The sequence below is a fragment of the Heterocephalus glaber genome, unplaced genomic scaffold, assembly GCF_053883595.1.
Source record: "Heterocephalus glaber isolate CG9 unplaced genomic scaffold, H.glaber_assembly_v1.0 deba00001538, whole genome shotgun sequence".
Taxonomy (NCBI): domain Eukaryota; kingdom Metazoa; phylum Chordata; class Mammalia; order Rodentia; family Bathyergidae; genus Heterocephalus; species Heterocephalus glaber.
The window spans coordinates 10,965,237-10,990,727 of record NW_028258333.1 but is presented as its reverse complement, the minus strand read 5'-3'; the positions used below and the strand labels follow the sequence as shown (position 1 = coordinate 10,990,727).

General features: G+C 33.2%; 1 protein-coding gene across 1 annotated transcript in view; it reads left to right on the top strand.

Moving 5' to 3' along the window:
- Cdh12 (cadherin 12) overlaps positions 1 to 25,491 on the top strand; it is a 1,034,931-nt gene that overhangs the window by 326,370 nt on the left and 683,070 nt on the right. Inside the window, exon 2 of the mRNA XM_087189265.1 lies at positions 12,035 to 12,128. The gene's annotated coding sequence lies outside the window, so the exon portion shown is untranslated. The remainder of the gene's footprint in view (positions 1 to 12,034; positions 12,129 to 25,491) is intronic.

Here is a 25,491-nt window from a genome sequence, read left to right as displayed (position 1 = left end):
CATGGAGCACCTGACATTAGCAATGTCACTTTGAGAGTTATGTCCCTTGTAATTAATACTAAGATAACGCCCCACACTAAAACGGGCTAAGATGTCATGTAAGATAGTCCTGTGGGGATGACCAAGTCTGTCAAAAAGACTTGGCTTCTAAAAACCATTTTATGTAATGCCAATAAGCCCTCCAGACTACTTTACTTTCTTGGTTTCAAACAATGTGTTGACACATGCCACCCCAGATTAGTCTGAAACTGTGTTGAAAAGAGAAAGGTGCTAGAAAAGTAGTCCTTACATCAATAGGAGTGTTTTCTTGACTATTCCATGTTTTGTTTTTTGTGGTTTCCCAATTTTCCATCTGGTGGAAAACTGTGGAAGGCAGAAATGGGGTCAGTGCAGTCAAATATTTTTTTCCTCAATATTCAATGATTGTTGTTCAATAGTCTAAGAAAAAAATGATTAGAAAATATATTTCTATGGTTATGCTATAAATCTTCAAACAACATATTTAATATAAAGAGGCAAACAAACTCTTTTATTTTCTACCTAATCTGGGAAAGAATTGCACTTGTGATTATCATTGTCAAAGCACAAGCATAGGCTTTGAGAGTCACCAAAAGCCAATATTCATGGATGCTGCATGAGTGAGTAAAGATATATCATTATTCAAGCAATACCAGGAATCCTCCTCAGGGGCAAGAACTTCTGCCTTATTTCAATGTAACACACTCCAAAGGGGCATTGCAACCAATGTCCCTGCTACCTTCTTCTTCTGGAGCATAAACAATTATCTAATAATGGTACATATGACCAAAGAAATAAACAGATGGTACTTGAGCACTGTGAGCAATCTTCACTGACCTGATTGGGCAATAAACAGAGACATTAATATATGTTTTCTACTCATACTCTTTATGTTTATCAATAAATCAACATAAGTTAGATGAGCCTGTGGATTTTGTAGTACAGGTTCTATTCAATTTGTTCACATAGACAGTGACTTTACAAAAACACCTTCCTTGGGAAAGGTGACAAAAGTATCACAGAAAAGTGGCTGAGAAGCATGAAGGGTTTAGGTGAGGTAGAAGAATATGCATTTATAGTGGCATTCATCTGTAAACTGAGTTAATTACTCCCCCAGTGCCAGACACTTGGTTATTAAAACAGAAAATAATATTCACTTAGATCCAGGTAAAATGTAAAGAGAAAAACAAAAGTTAAGAAAGTTGAAGGTAGAAAGAAAATAGCAACTGTTGTACTGTGAAACCCTTGCTGATTTAGGACAAAATTAAACTTAACAAGGAACATTTTTGACTCTGATATTCTCTCCAATTTGTGACAACAGATATGGACATGATTTGAGATGATGCATTAGTTAGAGACACAGAACCAATAGGATCTTTGTCACATATTAAATTAATGATGAAATGACTTAAAATAAATATAACTAAATTAAATTAAATAAGATTTTGGCTCCTGTGTGTTTGGAATCCAAGAAATCCTGTTACTCTGTCTGAAAGTTGGAGAAGCAAGAAAACCAGTGGTATAAATTTCTGTCCCAGTGTGAAGGCCAGAGAACTAGGAGACAGTGGTGTAAGGCTCAGCCCGGCGGCAAGAGAAGACCAATGTGTCACATCATGTGATCAGGCAAGAAGAGAATTCGAATTTCTTCCCACGTTTATTTAAAATATTTTATTTTACTACTCCGCAAAGGCCCACTCATTTTGGGAGGGACCATGTGCCTTATTTAATCCACCAATTCAAGCACTAATTTCTCCCAGAAATACTCAAAAATAATACTTAACTACATAAGTGTGCACCAGATGGCTCAGTCAAAGTTGCACATAAAATTAACTGTCATATGTGGTTTTGTGGGCCAGTGCTTTTTGTAATGGTTCAAGAGGTCACAGTGTGTGGAAGTTAAAGTCATCCTCTTAGGAACGTCAATCTCCAGACCTTTGTTCACTCTGGACCTCTGCCCGTTTGATCCCAGAAATTCTTTCCTATTTTTTCTCTCCCTGGAATACTCATATTTATGAAGATGTATTCAAAATATTTCAAGTTTTGTGAAAAGCCTAATTCCCTTTGCTTCATAGTAGTTAATGTCTTCATTACGTAACTTGAAATACTGCTTTCAAACTGTTACATATACATCAATTTTACCCACATTTGTGTCCATTTCCTTGGGAAAGATAGTATATCTAATTTACTTTGTTATTCGATATATATTCTGTACTCAATAATTCAATAAATGAATAATTGAATAAATACTGGAAATAAAGTATGAAAAACAACAAAAATATAGTTGTATACTCTCTCTGGCCTGTTTTATTTCACATAAAAGATGCAAGGACTAGAGTTGATAAAGTGTTTTCCAGTTTAGTAAATATTCAAACATGATTCTACAGCTGTGCTCTTTAATGCCTACATCACTTTGGTAAACACATTTGAATGAAACACTAGAAATATGTGTACTTGAGTTAAAGATACACATTAACAATTTTAATAAATACATTTTTAGTTACATTAGAAACCTCAGTTTTAAAAGTTTTTTAATTTTGAATTTTTTCCATGTGCTCGGGAGAGATCTTGGCCTTCACACTGAGGAAAATCTTCAGCCTTTTAAAATTTTTTTGATATATGTTTTGAGACAGGGTCTTGCTAAATTGACCTCAAACTCCCAATACTCCTTTCTCAACCCCTCAGAGTTCTGAAGTTATAGGCATGCACCATCATGCCTGGATGAAGGACTAATATTTTGACAGCTACAAGTAATCAAAATAAGAAGTGCAGAACTTTTTACTCTTTAAATGAAATTTCAGAGTATCTGTGTTCTAGAATTTTAATTTGTCACTGTTTAAACAACAATAAAAGCCCTGGCTTGAACAAATTTATATATATGTAAACTTTAAGAATAGATTGGTTAGAAGTAATACAGTTCAAGTCGTTAATGTTGTGTTTAATTTTCTAGCTTAAAAATGGGGACTTTAGTTTTCTTCAACATACAGAGGCTCTAAATTAATTGCTTTACAAAAGTTTCTTTTGTAGGTTCTGGACTTATAATAATAGCTTTGCTTTGGAAATGACTTTTAAAATCTAAGATTTTCAAGTCAATAGGGTGTGACTTAGTTACTAAAAAAATAAATCTGAAAATGTGAAATTTAAATTGTGTAGTTTTTCAAGACAGTTATCTTTTAGTGTGACCAAAAGTAGTTTCGAATATAATATTGGTTAAATAAATATTTATTGTAAAAATACTTAAATAGTAGCTCATAGTATAAATGTCAACATAAATTTTCATGGATTTTATAACACACATTTCTAAATTTTAAATGCATTTTAAAGATTTTTTAGTACATGTTTGCCCTACATAATGATTACATTTATCGCGAAGAGTTGGTGCATGTAGACACCTTAATTCTTTTTTTCTCCACCTCCCCTCTCTCCCTGCTCCCTCCAATTATTTTTGAAGTTATGAAAAATGTAATATTATTTTGTACTTTGTGGTTTTGTATTTCTTCCATTGACCTTTGTTCAGATACAATGGACGATTTCTAAGATGTACATTGTACTCTTTCACTTACATAAACCACATTGTTGTTATTTTAGGAAAAAGTTTTTTGAACTTCTATACAATAAAGAAAACAACATAAATAACAATTTATAATTCATGGAATGTGCAACATTGGTCTTCTTTCATCCAGTGTTTTTTGTTCATTTCTTCTTAACACATTTTTGATGTTTCTTTTCATTTCTATATTCACATCTTATTTTTTCACTTTCTTTGTAGTTGATACAATGAATATGTCACTATTTCAATTTTATTACTATTATATTATATGTATGTAATTATTAATGTATTCTAATTGCCAATGTAATGAATTCAAATAAAGCAATTAATTTCTTATGAAAATGAAAATGAAAGCAAATTACTAATATTTTTCATAATTTTATTTTTGCCTTAACACTTTTGGTATATCAATTTTGTCTTGTCTTTTTCACAAATGATAAATGATAACTGCATTCTCTTAAAATCTATAGATATGATCCTGGGGATGTAGCACGATGATAAAATGCTTGCCTAGTGTGCATGATGCCCTAGGTTCTATCTCCAATGCAAAAAATTAATAAAACAAAACATGTAGATAGAACTTTTAACTTTGTTTCCCTGAGAGCTTCATTTATTTTCAGTCCAATTCTCTATATCTGAGAAAAAGAGCATACAGTTACATGAGATATACCAGTTCATATTTTCAAAGTAGTGATAAATTGTAAGAGAGAGTTATGTCAGGTTATTTTTTAGACAACATTTTATGACAATTCACACTGTACCCCACATTCCCCAACCCATGAGAGAGACAGAAGGGGAGACCGACAAAGGGAAAGAACAATACATCTTTATGTATATATATGTACATATATACATATGTATATATATATGTATATATGTATATGTATATATGTCTTAGTACATCTGTGTGTGTGTATATATATATATATATACATATCTTTTAGGCACAATCACTATTTAATGACAAAGTTAGAAAACACTAAATAATTTCTGTTTTATTGTTTTGTAAAATTTTATAATTAATATATTTATATTAGGTCATTAGTCTTTTCTGAATAATACTTTATAATTACTTCATAAAACTTGACATATTTATTATTTTTCTTACAAATAAATGTTTTAAATTGTGTTACAGAAATTTATTTATCTTCTTTTTATGAGTTTCTTTAGTACTTTTGTAATATTTCCTGCTCTAGGTTAATAAATGTGTCTTATTATGATTCATATGAAAAGTTTTATACTTTGTACTTTCAAATGTAATTGTTTAATCTACTTAGAGTTGACTTGCAATATGAAGAGAGATAGTACTATCTTAATTTCCAATTAGAGATAATCAGATTTCTCAGTAACTCTTCACTGGGTATTCTACAGTTTTCTACTTCTTTTTCACATCAGCTCAGGTTTCTATCAGGTTTTGTTATGTAAATTTTTGTAATAGTCAGCTTTTCCATTACTGAGACACAATATCCAAGGCACACAAATTAAAGAAGAAAAGTTTAATTTAGTCACAGTTTCAGGAGATGAATATGAGGTCAGTAAGTTCCAAAGCAGAGACCTCATGTAGAAAGGGCTCCATGGACAAAGCTACTTAATTCCTGCTGGCTGAGAAGCAGAGAAAGGAACCATGCAAGAGACAGTGGGAGAGAGACCATGCACAGTATCTAAGGCCATGACTCACACAAACATACCAACCAACACCAGGTCCTCATCTGCTGGCCCTGCTTAGTCTATGGAGATGACATAATGGGTTTAATATTCATAATGTGCATATGCTTCAAGGTTCTCTCTTCTATTCAACTCATCATTATTACTTTCTTATGATCCATGCCTCCCTTTTTGTTTATTTTCTAAGTCTTGGTATTGAGTAGTCCAAACCCATGCCCTTTTACTTATTTATTATTGTCTTGGCTATTATAACATTTCTTCTTCTGTAACATTTCAGTATAAATTTTATATATTCCATGGGGGAAAAAGTCCCTATTATTTTGTCTGGAATTCTTTGGATTGACAGTCTTTGATATTTTTTTTTGTAGTACTGAGCTCTCGACCCAGGGCCTTTGCACTGAATAACATCCCCAGAACTGTTTTTTTCTTTTTAACTTTGAAGAGTCACTAAGTTGCCCAGGCTGCCCTTGAACTCCCACAGTGCTGAGATTACAGGTGTGTGCGACCATGGAGGCTTGATTAAGTCATCAGTCCGATTCCTTGAGTAAATATCTCTGCACACTTATTTAGTCCTTGTCAATCAAGTGCTTGGTACCTCAGTGTATATTTTTGTGCTAAATTAATTTTTAGATACATTTAATGAATAGTAATAAAGAAGATAAATTTAAAATTGCAGTTTTAACTCCTCTTGACCTCTACTGAAATATAATTAGCTAAACACAATTCAGAAAGCTTTAAGTTTTTTCTCAGTAGTAAAGCTTTGTTGGAGTTTTTAAAGGAGTAGACAATCATATCTCCAAATAATATTGTTTAGGATTTTTTTTTTGTGCTATTTTAGCCCTTGTTTTTCTCATCTTTACTTTATATTCTTATCTTCATACTAGTATCTTATTGACTATATCAGATATCTTTTTTATTTTTTACATTTAACTGGAGATCAGTATATTTGGTGGAACTGAATATTCAAATACCTTTGTCATGTGTTTCTTTTTTTCTTCTACTAGGATGTCTTTTTTTTAAACTTGGAAATAGTTATACTTATCAGTCTATTTTGCCTTCAATTCTTGATGTTAAGATTATTTTTGAACTTGATAAATAATTCCCCAAACTCAAATGAGAACCTACCATTTAGTATATGCCCTCAGATAATATTTTATTTATCTTAAAAATCTATAAGCAAAAACAGAATTCTAGGGATTTTTTGTAATTTAGGAAATCCTCTTCTTTTCCCCTGAAGATTTAGCCTTCCTGGGATGCAGTTACTTCTGCATTTTGATCCAATTACCTCCACATTTATGCCAGCTTCATAAATGCTCAATGAATCACTTGTTTACAATACTCACCTGCCTCCTGATACTTCTGGCTTTACTCTATGTTTCAGAATATTTCCTCTCTTCTCTTTAAGACCATCTGTTCAATTACAAATACATTTTATAGTGTATGTACTATATTTTTAGTTAATATATTCACATAGTAAAATTGCTGGATATCTCCTTCAAGCACAATATTTAAAGTTATCTCAAAGATGATGATACTGTCAATTGACTTAATTCAAAAGACATTTTATATTATTTTTTGTCTTAACAAGTTATCCCTTATATTTCAGTTACTAGACCCAGTCTCTAATTTTATCATGGGAAAATTTTCATCAACTTTAAAATATGTCTTTCCTCATCATACTGTGTTTCATGTGTTATGGGTTTTAAGTACCCTGTAACAACTTTACGTAGGGCACAGTCTTCCCCAAGAGAATGTACTTTGAATACAAATATATCAAGCCAACGATGATACGTAGTACATACTTTAACATATACTTCTATGATACATGGGCCATATTCAAGTGCTCCATGATCTGAATACACCTGATGACTATGAGATTCCTATCGTATATTATGCAATGGAAGTAGAGATGTGGTAATAGTCTGGAGAATGCTTTAGGGGAAAAGCAGAAACTCTCATTTAGTTTGTATCAGGTGCCACTTGTCCACAACAGGTTTTCTGTTTACTTGGCCTCTGCAGGTATCATATTTGGTTTGGTTGTGGTTGTTGGTTGACCTTAAAGTGTGGTTGCTTTTGTGTTTAAAGAAATTCTAAGTGCAGTGGTCAATAGATGTAAGTGAGTTCATCAGTTTTCTACTTCAGGTGGCATCAGCAAAATTTGACAAGGATATTTCTACCTTACTTTTATAATGCTTAATTCTTTAAAAATGTCTTGGAATTCTTAGAATTGACATCTCGTGTTTAGCAGAAACTTGTCTCTGATGCTATTTCTTATTTTCCATTGTAGGACAAGGTTGAACTCTTTTTCAAATCTTTTTCACGGAACTCGGACCACTAGAAACAAAATATAAGCTTGTTCCCAGTTGGAATTTTTGCAAAGTGGTCTGGCTATATTTTTGACATAAAATTATTTCTGAATTTTTTTACATTAACTGAAATGACCTTATGAATTGTACCATGTGCAGTGTGTACTTTATCTGAGCTCATGCCCTGGGACTTCTTTTCTTTTTTTTTTTTTGGTTCCGGGGAAAACTCTGGTCCTTGCACTTGCACAGTAGGCGGCGAAACCACTGAGCTAAATCCCCGGCCCAGTGCCCTGGAACTTTTTAAGTCACAGTTACTACCTATAATTTCATTACTTTTCTCAGTTTACATTTTTCAGGTGATATTTATTCGTACTCTCGTTTCTTTACTAACACCTTACAGTGTTTAACACATCACAGTTTAGCTAATTGCAAAGTTTAACTAATTACAAAGAGATTTATCTTTATGTCAGAAGAAGTACACCAAACAAATTAATCTAATTCTTTAATAAATGCACATTAGTGTTAAAATAATTTTCTGCTCTTTTCATTTCGTAAGCTAAGACACTTCAGTGTCTTCTTTTCAGACCCTAATTTTGTCTTTTTTTCATTAAAGTTCATGGCTCTGGCGCACCATATTTTCAAGTATTTATGTATGCTTAGCTCATCTTAGCAATACTGATCTAATTTTGTGGTTGTTCCTCTTGACAAAGTTGAGTATGTTATTCACACACACACACACACACACACCTGCTCCATTTAATTATATGAGCACATATACACCTATTTACCAAAAATAGTTAAATATTTCCAATAAATTATGAGTAAAACTAATTTCTTAAATGAAATTATTGAAACATTTAGGCAAACATCACTTGTATTTCATGTTTCATATAGCAAATACTATTCAACAATGAACAGCCCTGGAATAAACACCTTTGTTCATGTCCTTTGTGCTCACACCCATGATTTTTCTGTATATTCCTGCAGGGATGGAACTGCTGAGCAACAGTCACTTGCATCTTCACCTTCCCCACACATTGCTAAATGTTTCTTCACAGCGCTTGTATCAATGTTCATTTCCAGCCCCAAGTGAAAGTATCAGTTGCTCAATACCTTCGCCAATTATTGCTCATTTCAAGCACTACTTTTATCTTTTAATAAATATTTTATGTTTTTAACCACGTGAGAATATGTCCTTGGTTATTTGCTTTTTACTTCCATGATAATGACCAATACAGTGTCATTTTTATATGCTTTCTAGAATTCTTTGTTTCCCTTCCTATGAATACTCAGTTAATATTATTGTAAATTTAATATTTCTTTGATTATTGACATTCTTAAAATAATCTATAGTTTAAACCTTGTATTGTGAATTGAAAATATCTTCTCAAAGTCAATGACATAGTTTTTATTTGTAAATTTAGGTTTAAATACAAGATTTTAATTTTCAAGTGTTTTTGAAAGGAAGCTTTTCTGTTTTATTTCCAAAATATTATTTGGTATTGTCATTTGCATGTCTAAATCTTTGTTCACAGATCTGAAATTTGTGTTGTTCATGATTTTTATATTTTTGGTGAACAGTACGGTTATTTTATTTTTTTGAACAGTCTGTTCACTTCTTAGGCTTTGCTCTGGTAAATAAATATTAGGATTAGCTACACATGGCCCAAAAGGCTCATTTTAGGACAGCATACACAGACACACACACACACACACACACACACACAGACACACGCACACATATTCATATATAGTGGGGTTTTAAAAAAATTTGTTATATATCTGAAATTTCCTTGCTTTATGCTTTTTATTCCTTACCTTTAAATGCTTAAAATAAAGTATCTATCTTTCATATATCACCCTATTATAATTCCTAAGAAACAAAGATTCTCGTGTATTTTTTCTTTTCCTTACTATAGAAGTCTGGTGCCTAGGATTACAGAAGAACGTCTTTGAAACAATTTTATTTGCTCTCTTGAGGTTCTACTGATTCACCAGGGCTCTGCCAACTTTTCCATGATTATTCTGGATGAGAGTCTTTATAGCAAAGAGTTGTGTGGCTCTGGACTTTCTCAGCACATGAGGCCTAAGTATGGCACCTGGTTTTCAGTGGAGTGCGCCTTTTCATCTAGGGCTCCTAATGGTCCACTGGTGTTTGTACAGATTTTCAAAACTGAAGTCCTGATTATTTTACTAATCTCTAATGTGTAGATAGGAGTACACTTTCTATATACCAGTTGCATTCCAAAAGGTCACTCCTAGTTTGCTTTATTCATGTGGCTAGTGTAGGATGTCCTTAATAATTTTACTAATTTAAACCACACCAAAGCCATTCATATTTTATTTATCCGTCATGATTACCTGAGCCATCACCTCCCACTCCTTTGACTTAATTGTTAGTACCTTGTGGTTTTTATTTCATAGTATTACAGTACCTTGTAAATGGATCCAACAGAAGAGACCAGTCATACAGTCATAATATTCTATAAATTTATCATGATTTAAAATAAATTTCCTTCAAATTTTTTTAGAAACTTGCTTAATTAATATCTTAAGATTATATAGATCTGTAGCTTTGCTTTTCCTATTATGAAATAACTGCAGCATATCAGTTATGCTACTTTAGGAAAAAGAATACTTACTAGAGTTTCATTATCAAGCAATATCCATCTATCTTTCTAAACAAGTTAATAATATGCTTATCCTTTCATATTTTAAGCAATTTTTTAAAACACTCCACCATTGTGTGTGCTTATATTTCCCCTGTGACCTTAGCCATATCAACTTTCTTATAATGAGATAGACTCCTGGGAAAGCTGTTGTATTAAAATATTTGTTCTTCTATGTGAATGGTCAAGGAGAGCTATAAGGTGGTCTATGATAGGCTGAAAGATGGTATCATAAAAACATTTATAACATGATTCATGGAACCTATGAATATTAATGCATATAGAAGATATGTTTTCAATATTATATTAAATCCAAGATGTGGTTTATTTAAAACATATTCTGGGATTAAAGATTAATTTACCAGTACTACATAATGTTTAGCTAGTCATAGTTATAGATACAGGTTGATAATTATGAAAATATCTATAGTTATAAATACACATATATTAAAATAAATAGATATATTTTGTACCTCAATCCACTGAGAGACTTAGAAGCAATAGCCTCCCAGTGGCAAGGGGCATAACTATTGAGCTGTTCTTTGTTTCTACTACCATTCCTCAGTAAGGTAACCAAGGATCCTTGGACAAATGGTTAAGTTTAATTCTAAAGAAAAACAGTTTGGAAGATTTCCACTATGCAATAAGAAATGAAATGGATTAATTTGTGGTGCCAGCACGTGTAATAAACACACCAGTGTGGTATGTCAAAAAGACACTGAACCCAATTGAAAGAGTTCTCAAAGGCTAATGATGAAATAATTTGAGCAAGAAAAACAATAAAATGCTACAGCATTGTATAACACAAAATATAACAAGTTTCAAGAATCCCACTGATGCATATGATGCACATATATAGAATAACTCAGTGAATGAGTGCACCAAAATAAAAATGGGGAAAACAGACATCTCTTTTATAATAGGACTCCAAATTATTCATGTAGTATTTCTTCTTCAAGAGGGTAAAAGTTAACTTCTCTTTTTGATTCACAAGCTTCTTTTAGTGACATTTTTAAAAAGAGTACAGTATGAGAAGGAGAACACAAGTAACTTTACAGTACAGAATTATTGCAAACATTATCCCAGACAGCTAATGAAGTTGAGCATCAAAAGTAGTCATATGGGCCAGCACATTTGCTAGGAAATGAGGGAAATGATACTGAACTTTTGAAAGCTTCTGTTCAAAAACCCATGACACACGCACGAGGTAAATTCCAATTCAAAGACAATCTCTATATGTGTGGCCACTACTTTTCAGAATTAACATGGTCAGTACAAGAAAAAGGTCTGAAAACTATCACTATCCATAGGAAGCCAATAAGACATAAAGTCTAAATGCCACTAATGTAGTACCTTTGGTATTAGAAGAAAAACCATTCAAATAACACATCAATGTTCATTCGTTTGAGTCCATTTACTACAATATTCTGAAAGTTGTGACCAATGTGTCATTGTACTGGAAGACATTAATAGTAGATTAAGTTGGGTGTAAAGTATATAAGAACCTTTTATATACTCTGGGCTATAAGTACAATGGTAAGCTGGGATTCTGTATTAAAAGTTTCCAAGAAGTATGCTGAGTTCCACAAAAACATTAAGTACCAAACAAGTTGTTTTAGCGAGAAATAATTAAATCGTGAGACAATCAACACCAAGTTCAGATTTGTATGTCCCATACCAATCAAATGATAAGAATGGGATGGAATTTTTTCAAATTCAGTATAAATTTAAAGCAGTTCAACACCAAGTTATGATTGCAAATATAATGTGTTCATAAATAAATACATATTAAAATAGTTAAACTCAGATTGTGTGTGCTTCCTTTCTAGCTTTGTTTACAGACCAGTTGCTCAACTGAGGAATACAGTGAAATTGGAAGTCAATAGCATTTTGGACTTTTAAAGCATGCCAACCTTTTTAAAGGTAGGTGACAAATCTTACCAAGATATATGCTTTTAAGCTCTTATTAAATGCTCAAAAATTCAACTTATATTTAAATTGTTTAGTTTTAAAATACCTATTTTATTATAAATCAGAGTATTAAAAATTATTCTGTATTTCCAGATGGTTCACAGAAGCAGTATAAAATCATGAAATTTAAGTAATCATTTCTTTTAGCAAAGAGCCTATATATGTTTTACTGTTTTATTGTACATTTCTCATACTCTTTCAATCTATATGCAGATTTATACGAGAAGATCTAGTGATTATGTGCCTTCTAAAAAAATAGAAATTGATTTTCTTCTTTTGTATTTGGGCTTCATGGCACTTTGCTTTCTCTTCCATAATTAGTGGATATTACTTTTGTTAAATTGGATGTGTCTAATTTCAAAGGCATACCTCAGTTGAAGCTTTCACACAGGAAACAAAATCAGAAATGTTCTTGTCTTTATTAATATGGCACGGTCTTGCTTAATTGTTTCTTTTGTTGGCAATTATAAGCTCCTTTTCCTTGGTGGATGGTAGGAATCTAGACCCTGATATTTAAACACTTACAGTTAACCTTCATGGACACAATAATTAAAGTGTGCTCTGACACTCCCCGTCTGGCAATGCTAGAATCTATTCTTAGGCTGCAGTCAAAACAACCTTGATATTCTGACTTCTCAATCAGTTATCAATTAAGGTTAACCATTAATATGACAGCTCCAAAATAAAAGGTTAATGACACAAGGCAGGCATGTAATTAAAATAATATGGCTGCATGCCTCACAGTGTGAAATTTGTTCAAACTCTGTGCATGCTCATATTTAATAGGTACAAAAGAACTTGTTATTTTTAATATTTCTTTTATGAGATTAGTTTATTTAAAGCTTGGGAAACTGTAACCCAGTTTTATTATAATATCATCAACTAATGTGAAGTGTCAGCTTTGAATAAAAACCATAAAAAATTTAGAAAAAATTTAACTATTACTTAAAAATAAATTAACTTTTATATCTCAAATATTAATAAAATCTATTCCCTATGGACATCCATTCTGCTCATCAATTTATTGGCACCAGCAATCAAATTTTGTGATGAAAATACCTTACTTTTTTGCACTGTAAAAATTATAACTTGCATAAGATTTGAATTAATATTTAAATATCACATCTCGAATAATATTGATATTGATTTTATTTCAGATCCTGCACATATAAAAGATGAACACTTCTAATATATTTCCTCAATTAACAATTTTCTGTCATATAATGCCCATGATTACATCAACCTACATGTAATATGTGATACAAATATGAGTAATGAATTACTACTAAGCTACCTTATTTATTGATTGATTGCTGGGGATCTAAGCCAGTGCTTCATACATGCTAGGCATGGACTTCACCATCAAGGTACAACTTTGACTTCATTCAAACTATTAATGAGTCTCCTTCTTTAAAGCTTGATATAGCATTAGAAGGTCTAAAGTCACAAATTAAAAAAAAAAGAGAGACCTAGCCTTCCCAAATGCACTTTGGTTCACTTTGTGCTTTAACTGACATTAAAAAATTTAAAAAGATTTCTAATTATTTTAAATAGAAAATTTAAAAATAACCTGAGAAAGGATAAATGTAAATAAATTAGGATTTTCAAATCATAGCAGAGTTCATATGAAGAGAAGGGCTTGAAATAGTTTTTATAGGCTTCTTGTATGTAAGTAGGCAAGAAAGAAACATTTCCAGAATACTACAATAAAAGAGAATAATATCCACACTATTAAACATATAGGTATGAAGTTGAATCATTTTAATTCTACTTTATTAAGAAATGAATTTTCTTGTATTACAGTAATAACTTAGATCACAAACTCTTCTGTTTGCAAAGAATTCGATTCTCAAACAAAAGCATTGTCAAACAAAATTTTGCTTCTGTTCAAACTCCACATCTGCAGCCATCTTGCCCACCCAAACACAAATACAACCTGCTTCTCTAAAGTCATAAAACAAATTAAGTTCCTAAACACAGGTACCACTGTAATTTAATTTTAAATAGAGTAATTTTCTGGGTCCTATTTATAATTTCACCAACTCTTTTCTTAAATTATTTCTTGTACAATGCAGAAGGGCAACTTATTTGTCCTATGGAATTTTACAAAATTTATTGCTTGTTCTATTCACTTCTCAACTATATTCGTGCTTACCTTGTATATAATTATATGAATTCATTACTTATTAGAAAAAACAGGAAAACAAATCACATAGTCGCCATATAGTTAGACAGCACTCTTTGATCAGTCGTGGCATATGTTTCTGTTCCAGTATGAAAAATATGCTTGGGGTGGACATTTCTTCTTACTTCCATGTGAACTAAGGATAGAAACACAGATAAGAAACATTAGACCTGGACTCCATGAGAAGTGGAGAAAAATATATAACAAAAACAGGTATAGATTTTTAAAAAGCATGTTGATCTGTAATACTATTCTATTTGGTGAGTTTGGCTCATTTAGAGGGTTGAGGAATAAGCTGTGTATTAAATATGACAATATTTGGCAGATAAAACTGGAAGAGTAGGCCTCAGGGGTGAAGAAATGTGAATGAAATTTAAACCATATCTCAGATCTGGGCTTTTTGTTGTATGTGATATGGAACAGTGTTTTGTTTTTGTTATTTCTTCTTGAATGTAGATAGGTAACCTGAAGACACAACTGCTCATGCATTGGTATATCTGTGTGTGTGTGTGTGTGTGTGTGTGTGGTGTGAGTGTGTGTATATAATGTTGGCATTATAGCAGATTATAAGTGGAAGATTATCTGTTTGAAGCAGAAATCTAGTTTGATTTCTATCTTGTATAGTTTTTTTAGCAAATTACTTTTATTAAACCAGTATTTAAAGCATCTATACATCTAGAGATATAAATATTATAGGGTTTCAACTAAATAGAATTCTTCAAGATTCCATCAATATTTCATTTTCTCTTTGAAGATGAGGAGAAAAGTGGGATTGAGAAAAGGAAAGTTTTGGAAATGAGCTGTCGTCTGACAGTGGAGCCAATAGATATAGGGTCTATCTTTAAAAACTAATTCTTCGGGGCTCTGCTATGAGCAGCAGGTCCTGACCCTCGGGAAACACCAGCTCTCTGCAGTGATGGAGTGAAACAGAAACTTATGGGAACCCAGGGGGAGAGCCGATCTGTGCAGCCAGGAACAGACTTGAGCTTTTCTGCTTTTACTGCTCACAGCGTCCTGCTGTGTTGACAATAGGTTCAGAAACAAATTGCAAAGCTATCTTTCTTTTTCTTTAATGTATTTTTGTAAAGCTGAAGTAGAAATCGTCTTACACATTTTGTTTTTTGTAATTTTCCCTGATTGGATATTGCTTGGGATGTAATTAGCACATTTGAACAAAATAAATGTAGGAATATTTCTAATTTTTTCATTCGTCAAAGGTTAATAACTTGGGACATGTCTATTAGGATTTCACAGGGACTTGTCATTTGGAGTTATGATTTATCACCCAGTTAGAATAACAGGGACAGAAAATAAGACAAAATATAGAAACAGTGACTATTTCAACTTAAACTTTAGCAGACTTTTATTCAGAACAAATAGCTCACCTTGCATCATCCACGATGGCCACAAGCCTCCAGGATTATTAAAACATGTTTACTACAAGCTATATCATTGGAAAAATTAAAATGCTTCCCAATATATTTTCAAATTCTCAACATTTAATTGTGTAATTCTTTGTGCAATTTTTTTTAGTTTAATTGTCACAGGATGCAGATGGTATTAAAATCTTCCACACTCAGAGTCTAAGGGTCATTTAGATACGTTTGAATCCACTGTAGATATTTTCAATGAATTGTAAAGATTAGTCTCCTTGTGTGAGCCTTACAGTGTTACCCCTTCAAGATGAGAGACACGTGGATAAATATATCTTTTGTTTTTCCCTTTGGCTTTATCCTGTGGATGTATCACGTTGCTTTGATATTATGTGTCAGTTCCCAGTCTAGGTCACTGCGCTGTCATTCAGGTTAGCTTAAAATTGTCTTAGTACATAAACACGTAAGTACATACATGCTCTTTGTTCTAATAAAAATACTGTGAAGAGATGAAGAGAATGCTCTGTTATGGTCTGTGGGACAACAATCCATAATTTACTTTTGCAGATGTCTGTGTAATTTAAGCAGCAGGCAGAGCAACCACACAGTTGTAGCTGCTCTAGGGAAAGGATACCAAGAGGCTCATAAATCACGGGAAGAATTAAAAGCAATGAGCATTCATCTTCTTAACCTCGTAAGGCAATATGGGAAAGCCAAGTTTCAGAACACACAGAGCACAGAATCTTTGTGCAGGGATAAGAGGTGTCAGAGATTTAATCCTTCTCTCAATTAGCACTGACCTTTCATTTGCAAGTCAGCAGAACATCATTTTAAGGTTGATTAAAAGAGACCTCTTCTGCAACAAATCAAACTGAATAAGTGATAAGGTGTTTTTCTGGGCACTAGTAAATGAACTGAAATCATATGGAAATGTTAGTCATTTACTTAAAGCGAACATGTTTCTTCTTGCATAATACAGTATATAGAAAATAACCTTGCAAGTAACCCATCCATAAAGGTCATCACGTTTAATTGAATATTGTTAATATAAATAAATGTCATGAGAAAATACTAACTTCAAAGCAGTCAGTGAAGGGGATAAAGATGGCTGGCTCTCCCTATAACATTTAGTCAGTAAATGATCTGTTACTAATTGTTTATATTTGAAAAATTATTCTAATCAAAGGTCTTTGGATGCAAATGAGTAAATTAAACACAAGGAGGGAAGTTTTATTTTGTGCAGAAAATAGAAACTTTAATCAAATTTTAAAGCTTTGGAAAACTAATAATTTGCTAATTTTCTCACCATTCTTTCAAACCAAGTTCATGATCAAAGTGAAGTTGCTAATTTTATAAAAACGTCAGCATTGTGCAGAAAATACTATAACAACATTGTGAAGGACAGGTCCTGTTTGGAAAGATATAGACAGATTTCAATTTCTGATTCCCCAGTTTAGAGTCACACATCCCTTGGCAATTATTCTTTTTATGTACCCAATACCTAATTATATATTTCAGTCATGAAGGCCGGTTGTGGGTTAATCTTGAGTGCCATGTAATTGTGTGTATCGGAGAGAAAGGAGGAGGAGAAGGGAGAAGAGATGCTTGCATATTGTATACTGTGTGGGAGTATAACTTGCTTTGCGTTCATATTTAAAAATAATGTCAGCTGTTATTTAGAAAGTTACACTGACCTGACTTTGAACGCAGCCTGAGAGACACACCACTTATTGTAATTTTGGTTGCTGTGGCACTGAGTGTATCCTGTGCTACATCCCTTGATGGGAAAGATAACCATCCTCTTCACCTGGCAGAAACTGCTTCAGCACTCTAACACTACTTTCACTACCACTTTTCCTTCCTGACAAATGATGGTTAAGTATCATATGCTTTAGTACAAGCTTGGATGATATTAAAGTTAATCAGCTTCGTTATATTATGGATTGTTGCATTTGGTTGTTTCCTTGTCTGATTTCTAACAAGATTGTTCTGATTTTACCAGGAAATAGTCCAGAGAAGGCATTTAGGCAACACAAGGACCCAACTAAGATTTTTGCCATATGAAGTAAAATTGAGTAAAACAAGTACCTGGAGAAATTCAGTGTGTATCTTTTGAATAAAAATACATAAAATCTCCTTTCAGTTAATGATATTTAGCAAAAAAATTGGGTCCCAAAATTCAATAAAGAGCAGACTATAATTTAAAATGAATAAACAATTTATCTCCATATCTCCATATAGATATTATTTTTAAAAATAACTATTAAATGAAATTAATTGACTTTATTTAGTAATTTATTTTTTGTATTTACATATTTAATCTATCATCAATAAATATATATTTATTGTTGATGAAAGTTAAAATTAAAAATGAGACTAGAACAGATAGAAACACCATAGCATATTAAGTATATTTTATTGTCATTCTTCAATACCTGTTTTTTGTTTGCTTTTGGTTTTTTGGTACCGGAACTCAAACTCAGGACCTTGTGCTTGCAAGGCAGGTGGTGGCACCACTGGGCTAAATCCTGGCCCTTCAATATCTATTTATAGTTCGTGCAGAAATGTTTCTGAAGTAGGTGACAGAAATACAAACAATATAATTTTTCCTTTATTACTTTTCAAAAAATATTTCCTTGCCTCTATAAAGCATCTGAGTCCTTGAGAATGAAGAATGCATTATAGATTTATGGATTAATTTACTCAAAGATAATTGTTGAAAGGGCTCTATATAATTGTTCCAAAGATTCTTCTCTATGTTATGGATAAATTCATTAAACATAGTGTTACGCTAATGTTTACATGCTAATGTTTACATTCTAGTAAGGTAATAACAACAAAAAATAAATTCTGTAATATTTAAATTACAGAAAAATAATTTTAAAGAAAATACCTCATAAAAAATAAGCTAGAGGCCTGGGGATTTAGCTCAGTGGTTTTGCCAACTGCTGAGCAAGTGCAAGGACCCGAGTTCGATCCCTGGCACCAAAACAAAAAGAAAAGATGGAAATTGTGCTAAGGTTCTAAACTGTAAAAGACAGGAAAATGGTATGTTGTTAGCAAATTTCCAAAACATGCTTAGATCCTAATAGGATGAAATATGAAAAGGCTTAAAAGAGATGTGGGACAAAACCAAAATATATCTGAGGAAAAACTTTCCAAATAAAACACAAATATCAAGTCACCATTGTGGTAGATGGACAATCAAATGCTTGCCCAATTTTACAGCAGCAAAATTCAGAAAAGCTAACTCTTAGAAATAGCTCTTTATGTCCATCAATGGGTGAATGGATAAAAAAATGTGGTGTTTACAAACAATGATGTATACTCCTTCTGCCATAAAGACAGATAAACTTGTGTCATTTGTAGGTAAATGGATGTACCTTAAGACCACAATATTAAATGAAATAAATCAGACACAGAATCTTAAATATCTCTTGGTTCTCTTATATGAGAAACCTGAAATTTAAATGAAGTGCAAAATAAAAGATATAGTAAGTTTTTGATGTATGAACATTCAAATTGCAAACTATCACAGGTACAAATGGACCTCATATCGTGAACATTTATAGATGTGAACAAATTGTGGAAGTAGCTCAGGTGTCTGCTGAACATTCTCACAGTGGTGCTACTCACTGTGTGCTTACTGTATGGTGAGGTAGTGTACAGTATACAGTGCTTGTTCGGAGCCCAGGGTGTCCAGAAACAACAACAACAAAAAAGCAATGGTGATGTGAAGGGCACTGCTAGGAAGCACAAAACAATAATCATGGAAACAAAAGTGAAAATAATTGAGAAATTGGACCAAGGTAAAAAGATGGTAGACTTAGAGGCGGCACCCCATCATCTCCCCCTAATGCTCCCCTCTTGTTAGAGTTACTCTTCTCTTCTCATTAGTTCACTCCACACAACCTTCTATATGCTAGTTGTTGTACAGTACTGTACCACCATTTTAAAGTAAATGTAAAAGCAAAAATAGTTTATTTACAGTATTTGTATGTGTTTGTTTTTTTATATTTTACATTGTATATTTGTGTTAAAGGTGTATAAGATTCACATTTTTGGACTTAAAAAGGAACCCGGTTGTCTCAGAGGAGAACTCATTCCTAAGTCTGGGACTTACTGTAATAGGAAGTAGAAAGATAGATCTTTCTTAAAGAGGAAGATCAAGAAAAGAAGGGAGAGGTCAGGGAAGAGAGGAAAAAAATTTAAAAAGAAATTAAGATGTGTTATACAGAAGTACCAACTCCACACAAGGAATGTAAACATTATGTTCTTCAAACAAGAACTAAACAAACAAAAAACAAAACAAAACAAACCATCAAGAAGACCAATGCACTGAAATTAAAGAGAGTACAAAAGGATTTCAGTAGGCGAGGACTAACAGATAGTGGGGCCTTGCAAGTCACTGTAAGGATTGTGCCTTTTCCTGGGAATGATGGAGAGTGTAAACAGACTCAACCAGAGTGGTCCTATGGTGTATTTTATCCTCTCAGAGAACTTCTCTGGTGATTGTGTGAATGACATAAGATGGGGTAAAAGGATGACATTAAGGTATTCTTTTAAAGACAATTATAACTACCTAGAACGAAACAAATCCTGGCTGGGAATATCCAGGCTAATAATGAGAAGGCTGAGAGAAGACCCAAGGTGAGGAAAGAGAGAGAAAGCTAGGGCAGTAACACAATGCCTGGTCTGAAGAAAAGACGGTTGGTTTTATCTTTCCCCAGGGTCATGAAATCTAAGTTGCCTTTATGTATCTAATAAGGAATATTGACTAGGTAGTTAGATATATTCATATGAACTCAGGGCTACAATCATTCTGGAATATAAATTATATGATATTCACTGTTAGATTTATTTTTTAAACAGGTACATAATTCTGTCTATGTGCTAGGTGTTATCCTAAGCTTTCTGTATGTATTAAAGAATCCATGAACCATAGGAGACAGACACTATTGACTTTACTTTCTTTTTGCTGATGAGGGCCATGAGGATACAAGGAAAGTGCCAGAACTGGAATTCAAACCAAGGTACACAAAAAAATAATGTAAACACCTTGCTACTAGATTAAATCATAAATTGAGCAAGATGATACAAGAACAAGGATCAAGGAGCTAGGTTCTGAGGCATTGTCATGAGAAGAATGAAGACAGACTGAAAAAGTGGTCATTGCAGGAGAAAGAACAAGAGTAGTAATCAGAAATGAAAAGAAAGAAGATTTTCAAGTGGGTCAAGTGTTCCCCCTGAGTCAAGAAAAGATGAGGACTCAGAAAAGACCACTGGAATCCCAGTTTGGATTCCACTGTTGACTTTGACAAGAGCAATGTTGATAGATCAGAGAGCAAAATTTTCATGAGAGGGCTATGGAAACATAAGTAAGACAATATTGATTTACAACTGCCAACAGGGCTAAGAGACAACATAAAATGTGGGGAAAAAAAACTTTAGCAGCTATACCTCAGACAAAGGTTTACTAACTAGAATATATAAAGAATTGAAAAAAATCAGACCCCCAAATTCAAAGACCCAATTCAAAAGAAATGGACAGACATTTCTCAGACAAAGAAGTAAAAGCAGCAAATAAATATATGAAAAAATGTTCAACATCACTGGTCATTCGAGAGATGCAGATGAAAACAAAACTGTGATTCCACATCACCTCAGAAAGAATGGCTGCTATCAAGAAATCAACCAATAACAAATGATGGTGGGGGGTGTGGGGAGAAAGGAACCCTTCCCCACTACTGGTAGGAGTGCAGACTGGTGCAACCACTGTGGAAATCAGTATGGAGATACCTCAAAGAACTAGGACTGGAGGTCCCATTTGACCCAGCTATTCCCATGCTGGGTATCTTCCTCAAAGAATTAAAAGCATCATACCATGGTGATATATATGCACCCATGTTTATAGTGACACAGTTTGTAATAGCAAAAGCTTGGAAATAGCCCAAGTGCCCATCAACTGGAAACTGGATAAAGAAGATGTGGGTTTTTTATAAAATGGAGTACTACTCAGCCATAAAAAACAAGAAACTAGAGACATTCATAGCTAAATGGATGCACATTGAGGCAATACTCTTAAGTGAAATAAATAGGACAAACGTGTAAATACCTAATAGTTTCTCTAGTGTGAGAAAATGAAAGTGTAAATAAAGATTAAAATGAATAATTGATAATTTGAAATAGGAAATGGTCCAAAGGGGTAGGGGTGGTGGAGGGGAAGGGGAAAGGAAAGAAGGGAAAGGAAAATTTATGAGAAAAGAAAAAAAATGGAAAAGAAATCTATGTAAATAGGGAAGGGTGCACAGGTAATGGGGAAAAAATAAGAATCAAGATACATCATGTACAAGTACAAGCACCCAAAGATAAATGTAAATGTATTGTATACCTAAAATGTACCAATAAAAGAATTTTTTTAAAAAGACAGATGCTTGTAAGGGATTATTTAGAAATATTTATTTGGAATGTTTGTGATGTTTTATAGAACATAGAGACATATTTGTGGCTCATGGCTCAGATTTCACAGAAACAATTTGTCATACACATTTCAATTGACCAAGTAGAGATTATGACTAGTGAGATAGATCAAAACACATTTAGATTGTTTTATCACTTTTCCTAAACATATAAACTCACTTTTCAATCTCCAAATTTCCATACCATCAAAATTGTAATGAAATACACATTTTACTACACTATTACCCAAACTGTATCTTCTCCATTGTATCATTTATAGTTGATTGCATAGATTAGGCTTCCATGCTTAGTACAGGGCTTAAATGTAGCAGAGAGATGTAAAGACTACAAGCACAGTCTTCCTACAAGATTATCTGTAAGGGTCAGGCGAGCTATTATTTATATATACTATTTGCTTGTACTTTGTGAAGTGCTAGGTCTATAACAAACCACGTTAATTTTTTTAAATAAACAAGTTATAGGTTTTTTTCTCTTTGTTTTCCTATAGGATTTGGAGAGAATGAAATGTTCTCCTTTTTCTAAGTTTTCCTGAAACCAAATTTTATGCTTTAGATCTAAAATTTCCCCTAAAAGTCTCATGTGTTTGCAAAGCGATTGGGTCATGGGGACTCTACAGTCACCACTGGCTTGATACATTGATGAGTTCACAGTTAAATATGCTTTGAACCCTACTTGGTAGTGGTGTGTCCCTGGAGCTATACTTCTAGAGGGTATAACACTCTTGCTGGCTCCTTTCTTCTCTCTCTGCTTCTTGACTGAAATGAGGTGAGTGATTTTCCTCTGCCATGCCCTTCTGCCATGCTATTTCTTCCTCATGCTAACTCACCAGGAACTGAATCCTTTGAAAACAGCGAGCCAAAATAGACCTCTCCTCCTTTAAGTTCCAGGTGTCCAGTATTTTATCCCAGCAATGGGCATGTGACTCATATATCAAGATTCCATGGGTTTCCTCCCCTTCAAGCAGGCTAACTCCCATTGCAGATATTTCAGAATTTCCTATTCAGGTTATATAGTTTGTATAGATAGCACTGTATTGTTAGAGGTTGCTTTTTCTGAAGTTAACTTTTCTTATAGAGCTAAATTTCTTTTTTAGGTCATACTGCCAATTACCTTGGCAATTATTTAATGAAAATTTTAAATGAATATTTCTCTGATATATGCATTACATACATATGTGTACATGTGTTAACATAAATGCACATATTTAATTCCACAGTGTCCGATTCTTTTCATATAGTTCATAGTAAGATACTATTTTCACATAGAACCTGCTATTAAACTAGACAGCTACAATGTTCTTCAATATTATTTATGATGTGTACAGAACATATTTAGTTTCATCCTCTTGTAATTGACTTGGTATCTACAAAACTTACTATCCTATTTTTCACTTTCAATATTATTTTTCCACACATGAAAGCAACTAACATAATATTCAGATTTTCAGTAAATGTTTTTAAGAAAGGTTTCTCTGAAGAGCTGTATGTACCTTTAAAGTTTTTGCTATGTATAATGAGACAGATGGAGAATTTTATTTTTAAGCATGATATTTATTCTTCTTTTTCCATGTTGTTTGAAATATATTCTTCCTCTCGCCCCAAGGGATGCCTGCATTCTAAGCACATGTTTGTAACTCAATAGAAAGCATATGTCCTTTTTATCCCGTGGGTCTGACAAAAGGGGTGAAATATAGGACAACTGCTTCCTCAATTGTGCAGAAGGGAGTTTCCTTTTTGCACCTGATATTTCTTCCACAGTGAGAGGTACTATGTTGCAGCCTTCTGATAGTCTAATTATCATCCCATTTTCCTTCAAAGCCATATGGGTATTCTTAAAGATAGGGAATACCGAAACATGGAACGAACGTATCTGGGGTACAATTATGCCCTAAATCACATTCTCCAACCTTATCACAGACTGCTTCCTACATTTGCAGAGAAACAGCAGGTAAATTCTGGTGATGAATTTACCCTCAGCTCATATGTCTCACAAGCCTCTTCGTGGTCTACTCTTTGTTTTGTCAGCTTTATTTCCAGCCACTCCCCATGCTGCATGTCAAGTAAAATTATATGTGCTACAAACTTTGGATTTCTCATTCACAGCTCTCCTAACCCATGGAAATTTGATGGGTTAGGACACAGACCTACCTCTCTTTTGTATATCACTCAGCTTTTTCCGCTTCATCCCATTGCTAACACCTGAGCTGTCATTCTAGCCTTAGATCTCCCTTATCTCCAGAGCCTATATCAGCTGTCTTTTAACTATCTCATCATATGCCCTTAGAAATTGCTTATTGAGCTGTATCTCATATTAACCTGCAGGGTGGTTTCAAAGTCTACTAGCCTTATCCTCAGCCCTGCCCTTTTGCGGCCAATGACCCAATCTAGTGTATTTCTTTCAAACTGATTTTCCTTTACTTCGTCAACCTTTTCTCAGCCTTCTCAGAATGTCCTTGCACTTTTTTTTCACCCAGAAATGGAATGATTTTATACCCTCCACCTATAATTTCCTGGGATATTTTACCCAGCTTGCAGATAATTTAATGGACATTTTCCTTGGGAAAAAAGAAAGGAAATATAAAAAAGGAAAACTATCATTGCATGCCTATTGAGTTAGATAAGCCTAAATTATAATGGTTCCATTACATGTTCACCTTATAGATTATGATCATCAGAGACATAGGAAGACAGAATAGTTATATGTGATTTTAAAATATATTATCTATGCTATAGCACTTTAAATAGAGTAAAAAAATATCCAATTATGTAAAGTTAGCCTTTCCAGCACAGCGAGATGGAAAAAAATGTTGAAACATAGGAGTAATTGCCAATCACATCCAAATCAAAATTTTGTTCTCCATCAATGGCCATAAGATATAACAGCTTCAGGACCACTAATCATCCATAAAAGATCCAGACTTCACTGTGGGGAACAGGACCTGTGATATTTAGTTATTGACAACCTCTTGAGCTTCCCCTTCTCATAGAACATATCTTATCATGTAGTTTCACTCTAATAAAAGTGGCCCAGGGTTCTAATAGAAGCCTAGGGTTTTTTTAATATCATATAAATCACAATGTTAAGCAGAAAGTAAATTTTTATACAGACAAACAGAGTTAGAAATATGCCAGATTGGGTGGGAAGACTGCTGTGCATGAGACTCAGAATATCCTCAGTGGTCATCAGAAGACATTTTCTCTTGGGTATAGTAAGGAGACTGGGATAAAAGGACATTACGGGCTCAAAGACAACATCTTAGTCTAGATAGCTGACATTG